At 39.5% G+C, this 13,441-nt stretch overlaps 1 protein-coding gene across 3 annotated transcripts in view; it reads right to left on the minus strand.

Moving 5' to 3' along the window:
- The window catches only part of MED4 (mediator complex subunit 4), a 47,809-nt gene extending 47,356 nt beyond the window's left edge, over positions 1–453 (minus strand). The window contains exon 1 of one of the 3 annotated variants that reach the window (XM_025924274.2): positions 301–453. The gene's annotated coding sequence lies outside the window, so the exon portion shown is untranslated. The remainder of the gene's footprint in view (positions 1–300) is intronic. The other 2 variants (XM_086711942.1, XM_086711933.1) reach the window with 2 other exon arrangements.
- Between the last annotated feature and the right edge of the window lie 12,988 nt (positions 454–13,441).

Genomic DNA, 13,441 nt, shown 5'->3' on the forward strand with positions numbered 1-13,441 from the left:
AGGACGCATAAGAAACAGCACTTGGCAGATCTGCGGTAAAAGGAAGAACAATTAACTATAGAGAGAGACAGGAGCAAAGAAAGGATTCATACAGTCCTAAACCCATACTGGTATGACCAACCGGTCCAGTTTACCTGGAACTTTGCCAGTTTTAACACTGAAAGTCCCATGCCCTGGGCAACCCCTCAAACCCAGACAAATTGGCACAGTTGGTCACCTACCAGATGGCCAATGAGCATTTTGACAAGAAGCAAATGCAGGTTTTAAATAATGGGCTGAGCCCCCTTTCTCCTCTCTCACCTCAAATCCTGGTGCCACAAGCTTCTCCAAAGACACTTCACTCTTCGATGACAAGTGCCCAGTTCCCAGAAAGGAATCCTGGGTTTATTCAATTCTCTCCACTTCAGAAGCAATCTCAGCCTTGGGAGGACAAATGGTCAAGGGAAAAAGCTTTCTACAGAGTTCTCACAAAACAGAAACTAAAAGGAGTATTTGGAACAGGAAACAGTGACCTTTATGGCATGATTCCCAAAGGGAAAGTCAAAGGCAGAGACTCAGAAAGGCAAATGTCCAGAGTCCACGGGAACTCCAACTTACTCTGAACATTCCATACCAGGCCTGCTAATTGCAGAGCAGAGCAGCTGGTGTGATAACGTCCCTGTGCAATCGACCTGACTGCGACAATTCAAGTGCATAGATTAACAAGAAAACTGGGACCTAGGATTATGACTATATCTGAATGTTGTCACATATAGCAGAACATAGTAATATGTTCTGAGAGACAAAAATCTATATGACACAATAGACGCATTCTGAAAAACTGAAATGGACTTGAAATAAGCATAATGGTAACATCATAAATAATGGTATAGTCAAAAACCAACCCTAGGTCTGTAGTTTGTAGAATGATGGGAATTGTTTTCCTTAATAGAATGATAACAAACTTAAGAATTTTGATCTGCATGATGTTGAACACAGTAACTTAGAGCAATAAAAGCATACCTGGGAAATGGAAATTTTTACCGTTTGTATCTCTATATATCACTCAAGGGAAAGGTGGGGTTGATTTCTTTAAGGACAGATTTCTGGGATTGCCTGGCCGGCTCAGTCAGAAGAGCATGCAACTCTTGATCTCAGGGTTGTGGGTTCAAGCCCCACATTGGGTGTAGAGATTACTAAAATAACAATAATAATAATAAGCTTTAAAAAAAAAGTATAGATTCCTGTGACTAAAAATGTTCACATGTACTGTGGTACAAGTGCAGGTAAGGCAACTTGGCCTAAGGTTGAAATTTAGGGTACACGGTGCAGGATATAATGTTACCACCAGAGGGTATTGTTTCCTCTTCCGGATTGTTGGCAAGTTTATGTAACCACAAACTAACTCTAAACCAGCCCCCACTAAAAATGGGCCAGGCCAGATCCCTGCAAACTGGATTAATCTATAATATTCCCACAAATTCCCTTTTTTCCTCCCATTTTCGATAGTGTTTGGTTTTCCTTCGGTTGAGAGAACCATGCTGGCAGCAAGCCAAACTATACAAACTGTACGGAGAAAACAGATCACGCCCCTCCTACTGGTCAAAACAAGAGAATGGCCACTTAGGAAATTAGCCTAGGTGGCTATTTCTGATTATCCCAGGAGGCAGGAGTTTCCAGGGACCGAGAGCTCAGCAGCTGAAAAGAGTGAGCAGAGAGATTTCAGGAGCAGCACGGCCTCCCACATGAATTTTGATGTAAGCTGATTTACAACTGAAAAAGGTCCATGTCTTGTTAGAGACCAAAAAGCCTAGGAAAGTTACCAGAGAGATTTTGACAACTTCCAAAGTCAGCCAGGGAATCTGTCCCAGCCCATTAGTATACCGAATTTAGAAACCAAGGCCCTGGAAAGGTGCCCCAGGAAGATGCCCAAGAGAGTCAGTTTGAATCGGGCTAAATGCTTACTCTTGAAAAAAGGAAGGCTTTGTCCCCTCCAGCTCGTTCAGTGCCAGAGGCTGTCAGGGAGACAGGCTGCAAAGCTCAGAAATATGGGATATTAGGTCATCTGCCTGACCGAAAGCAAGTTCAACAAATACAAACGTAAAGTCAATAAATAGTTTCCCTTTTTTTTTTTTTTGACCAAAAATAATACTTGTTCATTGCTAAAACTTCAAACAATACAAAGGTAAAAGTAACAAGTGAAGGACTTTCCTCTCAAAGCCAGCCCACTGACTGAGGGCTGAGGAGCCCCATTCACCAGGAATATTCACTGTTGATGATTTGCCCATATTTTTCAGGGCTTCCAATTTCTATGAATAATAAAAAAATTTGATTGGTCTGTCTAACTTTCTACCTATGTATTCATCCCAGGCATCTCTCAATCACCCATTGGTTTGTTTTTTGTGTTTTTTTGTGTTTTTTTTTTTTTTTTTTTTTTTGCAAAAAAGGAGATCCTAAAATATATTCTTATAATTGAGTTGTTCGTTCCATAGATCATTGAATTTTTCCAAGTCTGTCTCATTCTTTTTAACACTGACATGGTATCCCATTGTACGGATGTCTCATAACTTTATTTAGCCCTTGCCTTATAGATGGACATTGATGCTATTTCCAATTTCTTTTTCTATTATGAAACTGTTATAATAAAATTCTTAATTAAAAGAAATAGTTATTAATGGGTAGGTTGTGTTAAGGATCACATACTGTGCTAAGTCCTCTTATAGGATTTTAAGATGAATAAAAAATATTTTTGCCTACTTGGAGTTTACTCTCTAGTGGGGAAGAACTATAAATATCTGACACATGAAAAAAAAGACTCAAATACTAAGTCATCATACAAAGAATATTGCCAAACAAATACCATTCGCTGACCAGGGAGCAGAGAGAAGGGAGGCATCCGATTCTAACAGTTGGATTGGGAAAGGTTTCATGAACTGATTTCATCTATGTAGGGATTTGCTTTCGTGTATTTGATGCAGGGAAGTTGAGCTGGAAGCTTGTAGAACTCTTAACAAAGTCACCCTTTTCACCATGCACTGAGATACGATTTTTGCTGTCTGAATTTCCTTTAACAAATATAATTCCAGAAAGGCCTGGGAATGCTTTGTCCTTCTAAGCTTGTTTTGTTACGTTTAATCTACAACTTTATCTGATAACCTGAAAACTCACTACAAATGTCCAACACGGTACTTTTTTAGATAAGAGTGTGCTCTCCAAAATCAAGCACGTCATAGACTGTTCCATTATTCTTGTTACATGTGGTGTGACTGTCCAGAGAAAGACATTTTTATCAGTAAACTAAGGCCAACGGTGTGTTTTAAAGGGAAAACATTCGAAATAACTCACTTGTGATCACAAATCTCTTTAAGTCCGAATCCTCCCAACAATCATGTGAGCCTGCTGAAAGGAGAGTTTTTCTTTTTAAGCAATCTTAATTAGCAGGTCTTTTTCTTATTAACATCTTCAAAGTGCTTTGAGCTCCTCCCTAGATGAAAGCTTCTATGTGAGTACAAATTATTATTATGCTCACAAAATACACACACTAAATGCAGGAAAAGTGCAAACAGTTTAACTCTGCAAGCCTGCAATGCCCTTGAGACACTTTGATCTGCCAATATAGCCATCAATTATTCTATATCCTTTACTCTCTAAATGCATGCATCAAAGCATTCTCATGCACACCCTTGTAAATCCAGCTGTTTATTCCAAAATAGTTCCTCTTAATTAACCCTTGTTTCCTTTCCCCTTTGTTGGCAGCTGCTGATTCAGCTTCTGTTGAGAAGGTATACACAACTTGGCTGTGGAATGGAAAAGAACTCCAATTTTTCTTTACCAAGATGGTCATGACATAAAAGAAGTGCATTAATAAAGATTCTTTGATGACCTGGGAAAATGCATATGACGCAGTAAGTGAAAAAAACATGGTATAAAAATGTATAGAGTGTTATCTCAACTGTAATACTAAGGATTGCTAGCATGAATTGAATACAAACATTTAGCTCACTGACCTGAATGCCTTACCTATGCAATATACTTTAATTTTCACCATGAGGTGAATACTATCATCTCCCTTGTTGTCATAAAGACTGAAGCTCAGAAAGGTTAACTGATGAGGTTCTGTCTGGCACTGTCTGGTTCCAAAGCTCATTCCCTTAAGTGATGGTCATGCTGCCTTTTAACAGTGACTGCCCCTCAGTAGAGAGATTTGGGTGATTTTTTCCTCCCAACGGTTTTTACACTTACACATTTTAAAAAGAAACAAAAATAACATATTAACCACATGAATTAATCAAATAAAAATAAAGAAGGCATTATTTATAGGCGTGCTGACTTGGGATAAATATAAGAAACATGTCATTAAGCTCAGAGTTCTCTGGGTCTTTACTTCTTCATCTTTAAATTTTTTTTTTAATGTTTTATTTATTTTTGAGACAGAGAGAGACAGAGCATGAGCAGGGGAGGGTCAGAGAGGGAGGGAGACACAGAATCCAAAGCAGGCTTCAGGCTCTGAGCTGTCAGCACAGAGCCCGACACGGGGCTCGAACTCACGGACTGCAAGATCATGACCTGAGCCAAAGTCGGTCACTTAACTGACTGAGCCACCCAGGCACCCCTACTTCTTCATCTTTAAAATGAAGGGATTGAACCAAGAGATTTCAGAGGCACCTTTTAGTTCTAATAACACTTCAGTCTTTTGGTTCCTGATTATGCCTCAGGGATGGCACTTTCCTTCAAAACTAAGTATGTTCTAGTTCCCTAAGTTTGCTCAAAGAGTTCTGTTAAGCACCAAAAGAAGAACCATAGTACTGTTAAATGAATCCAGGTGGTAATTCACCTTTGAACACCAGAGAATAATAAAGACTACTTTTGGTAGTGATGAATATTGAATAAGCATTAATGTAAAGTTATTATGTAATTAATAAATTACAATCGTAAGTGAAGAATACGCACATTTTTCTGATCTCATTCCAGAGTAAAAGACAACAAGTTGCATTGAAAATCAGGGCCAGGTCTGACCAGGGTTTAGTTTGGACATGTCTGGAATGCAGGAGTATGAAACCCTTTGAAACAACACGGAGAGTGGGTGTTTCCAGCTGAGAGGAGCATTTGATCTTTTCTTGGAAAATAAGTACCTGCACTACAAAGGAGGGTTGCTATCCCCAGAGAAGGACACAGGAAGCATATGGGACCAACCATGAAGAAAGGACAGAACCATCTAAAATACTATAAATGTTAAGTTGTTTGGGAAGCATGATGAATTTTTATTTCTGGCCACTGAGCATTCTATTTATTTAATACTTTTTTTTTTTCAAGAGTGGATGAGTCTTTACTTGGAACACTTTGAAACCCAGAGTCGCATTTTTCAACAAGAGAAATGTAAAGATATAGCACATATGGATGTTCAGTAAGTTCTAACTCATTGAAGGAAGCATATTAATAATAAAGCTTTAGTTAAAAGTATAGGGTTTTTTGTTTTGTTTGTTTTCTAAGATGAGACTTAGGAACAGTACCCTTTCCTCAATGAATGTCTAGAATTTCATCTTCTACAGATGGAAAAACTTTTCATACCATGTGGATCAAAAATTCAAATATAAAAATGAAATCATGATAAAGTTAACAATATAATAGCTTAAAATTTCAGGGTACCCGGGTGGCTCAGTCAGTTAAGTGTCTGACTTCAGCTCAGGCAGGTTATGATCTTGCGGTTCGTGGGTTCGAGCCTTGTGTTGGGCTCTGTGCTGACAGCTCAGAGCCTGGAGCCTGCTTTGAATTCTATGTCTCCCTTCTCTGCCCCTCCCCTGCTCTCACACTGTCTCTCTGTCTCTGTCTCTCTCTCTCAAAGGTAAATAAACATTAAAAACTTAAAAAAAAAGAACTAGAATAAATTTTTGAAAATAATAAAATAAAATAAATTTTCAGTCTGGCAACAGTAACAACATACACACATGACAAGAAAAAATGGGTGAAATGGGTCAAAGTTTACAAACTTCCTTTTGCAAAATAAGTCCTGGGGATATCATGTACAGCATGATGACTATAGTTAATAATACTGTATGGTATATCTGAAAGTTGCTAAGAGAGTAGATCTCAAAAGTCCTCATCTCAAGAAACAATTTTTGTCACTATGTATGGTCACAGGTATTTTTTAGTTAATTTATTTATTTTGAGAAAGAGCAAGGAGGGGCAGAGAGAGAGGCAGAGAGGGAATCCCAAGCAGGCTCAGAGCTCTCAACACAGACCCCAACATGGGGCTTAATCCCCTGAACTGTGAGATCACAACCTGAGCCACAATCAAGAGTTGGATGCGTAACCAATTGAGCCACTCAGGCACCCTGTATGGTGACAGATATTAACTAGACTAGTTGTAGTGGTCATTTTGCAAATGTACACAAATACCAAATCATTATGTTGTACACTTGAAACTAGTATAATGTGTCAATTATACCTCAACAAAAAATAATAATAAAGAATCTGAGAGATAATAAATAAATAAATAAATAAATAAATAAAGCAAACACATAAAAAGGATTTGCAATTCATATCAAGATAAAATGCATCTACCAATGCATAAAGAGTTCCTGCCAATCAAGAAGAAAAGGACTAACAACCCAATAGAAAAAAGAGGGGAAAAAAATGAACTGAGAGTTCACAGAAGAAAAAACACATATGGATCTTAAAGCTAAGAAAAAAATGCTCAACTTAACTCATAATTTGAGAAATGCAATATACAACTGTCCTAAGTTGTTTTGCCCTACCCATCAGGTTGGCAAAAATCTACAAATTTGGTAATGCTCTCTGCATTCAAGACCTTGGGAAAGGAAGCCTTTGCATTATGGGTAGAACAGTAACTTAGTATAACCTCTATGAAGGGCAATTTGGCAGATTTCCTTTGGAGCTAATGAAGCATAAACTTTGGGACTCTTCTCTTGCACAGGCCCTTTTTGAGGCCCTGGGAAGATACCCAACAATTTTTCAACTTCTTATGTTGTTTTTGAGAACTTTGCAAAATAAGATATTTTAATCACAATTGGTTAAGACCATTGTTCTCTTTACACTCGCAGGTCCTCTCCAACATGCTTTACTTTGTGAAATGCAGCATTGGAATGGCATCATGAAATCCTTTTATTGTATTTTCTTTTTAATATTTATTTTTGGGAAAGTGCAAGGGGGAGAGGGGCAGAGAGATTGGGACAGAGGATCCAAAGCGGACTCTGAGCTGATAGGCTGACAGCAGCGAGCCAGATGTGGGGCTCAAACTCAAGGAACCGCGAGATCATGACCTGAGCCAAAGTCAGACCCTCAACCTACTGAGCCACCCAGGTGCCCCAGGAACTCCTGAAATCAGGTAAAAGGAAGTTGACTTGGAGACACATTTAGATTGGATTTAGTGGGATGCATTCATGTGGTATGCAGTCACCTCCATCAGAGCCAGGTTATTGGTAGGCCTCTGGTGTAGGAATGGTTTCCACAAATACTCCTACAACTTACTTTGCCAACCACCTGCTGATCTGACAACAAGCTGCAGGGCCAGAGATCACACTGAAATATGAATATGTCTTATGGTACCTGATATTAGAGTTATGTAGGTAGTGGGAAAGAAACAAGGCTCGAAATAAATGGAGCCAGAAGCCAATCTGTGGGAAATTATTTTAATTGTTAGGTATGCAAAATTATAAGCAGGATGCTTACTTTTTACAGATATCTGGTCAAAATGGCTATTCTTGCCTATTAGGACATATTTGATAAATTCACCATATATTTATAATCTTTTTTTAAAATGTGAATCATGTGAAATAGAATTTATCAGAGGTTCTGAGTTGTAGGACACAAACTTGTAGCAGTACTACATATCACATTGTGTGAAACTGAATGCTTTATGCATCCCAACTACCAAATTAAAAAAAAAAAAAAGAATTTCAACCAACCACTCTAAAAAGAAGTCTGAATTATCTTTCTGCTCTCTGTCTTTAAAATTATATTATAAAGCTGTGGCCATAGAAGAGGTAATCAGGGGGTGCCTAGATGGCTCAGTTGGTTAAGCATCCGGCTCTTGATTTTGGCTCAGGTCATGATCTCACAGTTCGTGGGATCTAGCCCTGTGTCTGGCTCTGTGCTGACAGTGTGGGGCTTGCTTGGGATTTTCTCTCTCTTACTTTGCCCCTCCCCCACTCACCTGCTCCTCTCCTCAAAATAAATGAATAAACTTTAGAAGAGGTAACCACTGTATGCAACCAAAGAGAAAGAGAGACAGAGAGGGAGAGAGAGAAATGTAGACATGTGTCAGGTAGTTCGTTAGTAGAGATATTATGTTCTTTTTCAAGATTCTGTGATATTCAGAATGCATTTTTCAGCTTTTTAAAATTAGTAACCTATTGTGATTTCCCTTCATATTATATATATATATATATATATATATATATATATATATATATTCACTTTTCTACCTACCTTAAATTAGATAATTTTATAATATTTTTCTTGGTGAAAGCCTACAAAATTATGATCTGCAGGTTCCATACAATCAATACTTCATTCCTTGGGGTACCTGGGTACCTCAGTTGGTTAAGCATCTGATTGCAGCTCAAGTCATGATCTCACGGTTTTTGAGTTTGAGCCCTGCATCAAGCTCTGTGCTGACAGCTCAGAGCCTGGAGTGTGCTCCAGATTCTGTGTCTCCCTCTCTCTCTGCCCCTCCCTCACTCATGCTCTCTCCATCAAAAATAAATAACAAACATTAAAAAATTAATTAAAAACTTCATTCCTTTTTATGGATGGATATTACTCCACTATATAGATATTTCATATTTTGATTTATCCATTCATCTGTTGATGGACCCAGGTTATTTCCTCTTTTGGGCTATTGTGAACAGTGCTGCTATGACTTCCTACCTTTTTGATGGGCAGGTGAACTGGTACTGAATAGACTGACCACCAAGCCTGCTGGGTCCTTATCCAGAGATGGTATCTAGCAGGGATACTCCATCATGACACATTGGCTGGGACTGACTGGTCAGGCCTCTGCCATTGGTAGTTACATATTTCGAATCATTACAAGCAGATTATCACAAGTTCAATGAAGGAAGGTCACATTCTATTTTGCCTAACCCCACAAGGGATTGAGACAGAAACGAGCACTTAGCCAAGAATAACCAAATATAATCTGTCCAACTGACCAATGATGAAGTCTGAAGTAAAAATTCAGTCTCAATAAGTATGATGACTATTGGCTGAACCAGTTATTACTTCTGTGGTGAAAATGAATTGAAAATAGGAAAAGGAGATGAAGAGTCGGTGATAGGAACAGAAGATGAAAGAAACTGGTTGTTAACAAGGGATCTCTAGGGCAGAGCCTCCTGGGCTGTGAGTGCTCATAGGTGACAAGTGACAAGCTGCTCCCCAGAGCTCCCTGCATCCTGACTGACCTTCAGTTGCAGCCTGCGTGGCTCAGATAATTCATTTTCACTCTGTGACATTACACGAGGCCTGGCTTTTATGGCTTGGATTCCTGCCCTAGGTTTTTCTCCAATTGTCATTCCTATAAACTTCCCAATGACTGAGGCAACCTGAATGACTCCTTCCATCCAAAGAAGCTTAAGGAAAACAGCTCTGAAAAGAAGTTAGGTTGTACATCAGGAGCTTTCTAATCATTCATACTCTATGATTTAGTAATTTCTCTCAGAAATCCTAGTCTAAGTCAATAATACCAAAGTCAGGAAAAACATATGCCCAGAGAAGTTAATCTCAATTTCAGTTTAATGCAAAAAGTTCGAAATACATGTCCAAATGTAGAATGATTTTAAAAAGGAAAAAATAAATGAAGTTACCTAAATTAGATTATTTATTCAAAATTATATAGTTTTGTATTAACATTGACATATTGTCATAGTGTAATCTTAGTTGAAAAAAAGCAAGAAATATATATTCATGAGAAGAATATTCATAGAAAGGAACAGGGCAAAACATGAATAGCGATTATTCCAAAAGTTGTTGGGTGATTCCCCCCCCCATATTTACATTTTTTTTTAATGAAGTTGTGCATATGTTGTTTTTATAATGGGGAAAAAAAACTTCAAAAAAATAAAAGCAGAATATAACATGGATTTCAAACAAAATTAATCATTCTGAATATTCTAAATATTCTAAAGATATTTATTGAAAAAGAGGGAGGGACCTAGGCTTCAGTGCAAATAGAAAACTAAAAGAAAATGATCATGGATTCTTGCAGGATTTGCTTTCCACCATATTACTGGAGGAACCAGATGGGTCTCTGCTTTTCTAGGAGGCACAGGACACTGCCTTTTGCGACAAGGACAAACAACGGTGGGGGTAGCTGAAAACACTATCACTCTGACAGTTCTAAGCCCTTAATGGCTGAGAAGGGCCAAGACACAGAGCTTATTAGAAAAAAGCAAGCGCTACTCCAGATGGCAGTTCCAACTGGCCAGATTTATAATTTTTTCCATGTGGGTCAGAAACATATGCCCAGGATGTAGCATTGGCATTGTAGCAAGACTATAAGAATGCAGCCTATGGAAACGATTTGTTTTATATGGATTTTATTTACTTTTCACACATGCTACTAAAGAGTGCCCCTCAGCTGCTGAGCAAGCATTTGTAGCTGGTAGAGTGGGCAAACAGGCCAAAAGCTTACTGTCGTGACTGGTTTTAAAAATAGTCGTGAAACAGTTTAAAAAGAAAACAAACAAACAATGGTAGCAGAGAGAGACTGAGTAATCAATTAATGGATTAAACACGCAGTTATTGAGTGTTTACTACATAGCAGGCACTGTTGAGCCTTGGGGATATTAATTCCTGCCCCCGTGGTGCACACATTCGACTGTGTTGGGCTGCCAAGTGGAGAAAGGGGGATGCAACAAATGAAAAAAATAAGTAAGGTACGTAGCACGTTGGAGGGCTGTGGAGAAAATAAACAGCGGGAGAGGTTAAGGAAAGTCAGTTGTCAGGTTCTTAGAATTTTTTTTTTTTTTTTTTTAATTTTTTTTTCAACGTTTATTTATTTATTTTTGGGACAGAGAGAGACAGAGCATGAACGGGGGAGGGGCAGAGAGAGAGGGAGACACAGAATCTGAAACAGGGTCCAGGCTCCGAGCCATCAGCCCAGAGCCTGACGCGGGGCTCGAACTCACGGACCGCAAGATCGTGACCTGACTGAAGTCGGACGCTTAACCGACTGCGCCACCCAGGCGCCCCCAGGTTCTTAGAATTTAAACAAGGTGATTAGGAAAGGTGACACAAGGATATTTGAGCAAAGATGTGAAGAAGAAGAGGAATAGAGCTCAGAAAAAGTGTTCTGGGCAAAGGGAACAGCAGGTGCAAAAGCCCTGGAGCAGGTTTGTGTCTGCCTGTTCAGGGACAGGCAAGGAGGCTGGTGGGCCGGGAGCACGTGAGCAAAGGGAGAGCAGTGATGGAAGAGGAGTAGGAGGGGAGGGCCAAGGCACCTACAGTCTGGAAGGACATTGTAAAAAGAACAAAGGGGCCAGATGCATCAGCAGATGCTGATTAGCTGTGGAAGATAATAAAGACAGACGTGGCAAAGATCGCTCCAAGATTTGTAGCCCAAGTGACTGGGAGTAAGCAGTGTCATCAGCCGAGACAGGGAACAAAAGAAGAGGAACATATTTGTGCCAGGCAGGGCATGAGAGGAGAGAAAGGGGAGAAAATATGAGTTTGTTTGGAAGGTAGTTCTTTTAAGCTGGAAAGTTTCTTTTGAGCTGGAACCTCAGGAAACAGGTCAGGTTAGAGATTCAATTGGTGAATTACCAACAGAGGAGCGTTCGAGTTATGAGAGCAAATGAGTGGGTGTGGCCAATGGTAAATGCTAAGAAATGGTTGTTGAATCAACCCAGTGAAACTGTGCAGTGAGGGTGTTGGTTAGGTTCTTTGCCATGTGAGGAACAGATAAGCGACCTTGGATATAGAGGTTATTGTGAAGCTGCACAGAAAGTTAGAAGCAGCAGGACTAATGGAGGACTAATGGAGCCTGAAAGGTCATCAAGATACAATGAAGTTGTTGTGACTAGGCTACATGCTCATCTGCCCACTCCAGGCGTCCTTGTAGTCACCAAGTATTCTCTGTCCCTGCTTCTCCTGCTCCCGATACAGTATCTCTCTATCTCTTGTGCTCCCTCTTACTCTGTTCATATTCCTCAGGAGAAATGAGCTCATTTATCTACTTAGCAATCACCCATCATAGAGAACATGTGGTTGGAGCTCTTGATCCGGGGTAGCACCTAGGCCAATGAACAGACGCTGCCTTGGGACCAGGTGCTCATCTCTTGTCTGGTCAGTTGTGGCCAAGCAATACGTGGTACCAGGCATGGAAGGAATAATTATGGAGTCATCAGATGAGGGTTGTGCCACAGAAGGTGTTCTGAGGCATTTCAAGGACAGCAGAACTAGAATTGTATGACATCAAAAAGGCCAGAAGAGGAGACAGTCTTCAGGAGGCAATGTTCACAACGATCAAATGCAGCAGAGACATGTAATAATTAATAGCAGTAGTAATAATAGCAGTTGTCATGTTTTTAGGGCTTACTATACATCGAAAGCTATACTAAGTGCTTTACATAATTACCCCTCTTAAGTTTTATAATAGTCCTGTGACATTGGTATTCTAGGGACAAATTAAGTAACTTTCCCACTACATCTGGTAAGTAATGGAGCTGAAATTCAAAGCAAAGTCTTTCAATATCCAGAGATCAATTTATTGATTTATTCTCTAACATCATTTGTTGATTGTATATTTTGCACTGTACATTGTTCTAGGCACTTTCATGGAGCTTCCATACAAGAGGAAGACAGGCCATCAGTAAGTAAACAAATAATATAATTTAAAATAGCAATAAAGGCCATATGAAATAAAACAGGATAATAGATTACGAATTGATTGAAGACAGATGGGGGGCACTTCTCCAGATAGGATGAGCAGAGGAAGCTTCCCTGAGGAGGTGACATTTGTGGTAAGACTTGAGAATGAGAAGAAACCAGCCATACAAAGATCTGGGGGAAACCTTCCAGGCAGAAGGTATAGCCTAAACACTAGAGTTAGGCAGGAATTACTCTGGTATTCAAAGGAACAAAATAAGGCAGGAGTGAGGGGAGAGAAGGCGGAGAGCTTAGAAAGGTACTCAGGAGTCAGGTCAAGTAGGTCTTAAAGAAGCCCGGATTCTAATCTAATCACAAAGAGATAATCACTGGAGGGTTTTAATTAAGGAGGTGATATAACATGGTTTAAGTTTTTGAAAGAATAGTTTGATACTATGTGCAAAATAGAGAGTTAGAAGGAAGAATGCAAAGCAAAAGTCTAGTTAAGGGTTGATAGTGGCTGGGATGGGATGGCATTGGAGAGAGTGCGGAGTGGCCAGAGAGTTGACATCACTTACTGATTGACTCGCTGTGGCGGATGAGGAAGAGAGGAGTAAAGAATTGTTCATTTTGAGAA

This window comes from Puma concolor, chromosome A1 (genome assembly GCF_028749965.1).
Source record: "Puma concolor isolate L17-30 chromosome A1, mPumCon1.1.hap2, whole genome shotgun sequence".
Lineage (NCBI taxonomy): Eukaryota > Metazoa > Chordata > Mammalia > Carnivora > Felidae > Puma > Puma concolor.